The sequence below is a fragment of the Quercus robur genome, chromosome 3 (genome assembly GCF_932294415.1).
Source record: "Quercus robur chromosome 3, dhQueRobu3.1, whole genome shotgun sequence".
Classification (NCBI taxonomy): domain Eukaryota; kingdom Viridiplantae; phylum Streptophyta; class Magnoliopsida; order Fagales; family Fagaceae; genus Quercus; species Quercus robur.
In genome coordinates, this window is record NC_065536.1 from 25,833,830 (window position 1) to 25,836,507 (window position 2,678).

A 2,678-nucleotide genomic window follows, 5' to 3' on the forward strand; every position below is an offset into this window, starting at 1 on the left:
ATTTACTAGACATTAATTAATTAATTTATGGATTAAAAAAAGCTCATTAAGAATAATATAACGTTGTGATTTACTGAAACTTCTCCATGTGTAATGTGAAAAAGGCCTCACAACCAAAATTTACCATGCCAGAGGATAAAAAAAAAAAAAAAAAAAAATCTTGAAGATTAAAAGTAATTTTCTTCGTAAGATGCAAGATGACAATATGTCAATATCGCAAGCTTTTTGACTAGAGAATTAGTTGGTTCGTTTCCATCTTTAGTCCAAGACTTAATTACAATATTATATTTAAAAAAAAAAAAATCGTGCACGCAGTCGTGGAGCCGTAGAGGCAAAACTTTTCCTTATTTCGATGATATAATTTATCTAGGTTTGATTATAAAAAAATTTGGTTTAGAAATTAGAACTTAGACTATATAGATTCCTTTCTTTTATAGTAGAAAGTGAAAATGAGAATATAAGAAAACCTCCTTTTCACCTTATATTATAAGACCTCTCTATCCCTTTGGTCTATAAATAGAACCCCAAAGTATCTATACCAGTATTCCTTCACTTCTTTGGTGCATGCCTCTCTCACCCAAGAAGAAACAAGCTTTACCATGGCTTCCTTAAGCTGCTCAGCCTCAGACCTCGCACCCCTTTTCAGCTCTAACACTGCCAACGCCACTGCCATGGCCATTTACCTCTGTACTCGCTTCGACACCATAGCCAACAAGCTCAGTGACACAACCTATTCCATAGACAACACATACCTCCTCTTCTCTGCTTACCTTGTGTTCGCCATGCAACTTGGCTTTGCCATGCTATGTGCTGGATCTGTCCGTGCCAAGAACACCATGAACATCATGCGCTACAGCTGGTGGCCTTTCTTACTATCTCTTCGGCTTTGCCTTTGCTTTTGGTTCTCCCTCTAATGGATTTATTGGCCGCCACTTCTTTGGTCTAACAGACTATCCTAAGCTCACTGGAGACTACAGCTTTTTTCTTTACCAATGAGCATTTGCAATAGCGGCTGTTGGAATTACTAGTGGGTCCATTGCTGAGAGAACCCAACTTGTGGCTTATCTGATTTACTCTCCCTTTTTAACCGGTTTTGTTTACCCTATAGTTTCACATTGGTTTTGGTCTAGTGACGGTTGAGCCAGCCCAACTCGGACCGATGATCTTTTATTCGGTTCGGGTGTCATTGACTTTGCCAGTTCGGGAGCGGTTCACATGGTTGGTGGCATAGCTGGCTTATGGGGTGCGTTTATTGAAGGCCCACGAGTTGGCTGATTTGATCAAGCAGGCCGGTCTGTGGCTTTATGTGGTCATAGCACGTCTCTAGTCGTGCTTGGTTCATTCTTGTTATGGTTTGGTTGGTATGGGTTTAACCCCGTTTCATTTCTCACGATAGCAAAAGGATATGGTGATGGTGGGTCTTATTACGACTAATAGAGTGCCATTGGGAGAACAGCTGTCACCACAACATTGGCTGGTTGTACAGCTGCCCTCACAACCTTGTTTAGCAAGCGCTTGTTGGTGGGTCATTGGAATGTGCTAGATGTTTGTAATGGTCTACTAGCGGGTTTTGCTGCAATTACCTCAAGGTGTTCAGTTGTGGAACCTTGGGTAGCAATCATATGTGGCTTTGTGGCATCTTGGGTTTTGATTGGGTGCAACAAGCTTGCAGAGAAGTTAAAATATGATGACCCACTAGAGGTAGCATAATTACATGGTGGGTGTGGAGCGTGGGGGGTTTTATTCAGGGATTGTTTGCAACGACGTCATATGTGAATGAAGTGTATCCAGGTCCACCCGGTAGACCATAAGGGTTGTTTATGGGAGGTGGAGGGAAGCTATTGGTAGCACAAATTGTACAAATATTGGTGGCGTTAGAGTGAGTGACGGCCACAATGGGACCACTATTTTATTTACTTAATAAAATGAAGTTGTTAAGAGTGTCAAGGGATGATGAGGTGGCAGGCATGGATATGACAAGGCATGGTGGTTTTGCTTATGCTTACCACGATGAGGATGATCAATTTATTAAGCATGCATATGTGATGGGGAAGATTGAGCCAAACGTTAAGACCCCATCAGCTAATCTTAGTTTACCATCAGCAGACGTGTGATTAGGCTTTCTTTGTTTGTAGAAAAATAATTGGAGGAAAAAAAAAAATGTAAACTAGAACATATGTGGGTACCATATGTATGAATTTTAAGTAGTGGGATAGCATGTTATTGTAAGAACAAGTGTACGTAGTAGGTTCTTTTGATGTTTTTTATGGTCCTGAACCTTTTGAATCTTGATAATATAATTTGTAACGAGGCTGAACATTCAGCATTGGTGAAACGCTTTAATAAAAGTTTTCCATTCACAAAAAATGAAGAAGTGTAGAGTTTTAAATTTAAGGTAGTAAGTTGAGTTTGACTCCTCTAGTTTTCTTTTAATTTTTTTATTTGTTTAATGCAAAAATTCCAATTTATCTCATGTGATTTATCACATTTTAATTAGTTCATAAACTTCCAACTGTTATGTTTTTACCTCTTAAAATTTGGATTAATATAAAATTGTTAATGTTCTATTCAAATTAATGGATATTGCATTTTGTGGACAATTTTCAATTTGCACAATTTAGTTTTACAAAATTTTCAATTGTTATATTTTGACCTCCAAAAATTTTGATTGAAAAGAA

General features: G+C 38.2%; 1 pseudogene; it reads left to right on the forward strand.

The window, feature by feature from the left end:
* Positions 1-326: 326 nt before the first annotated feature.
* On the forward strand, positions 327-2,369 carry LOC126717602 (ammonium transporter 1 member 2-like; annotated as a pseudogene).
* The last annotated feature ends 309 nt before the right edge of the window (positions 2,370-2,678 follow it).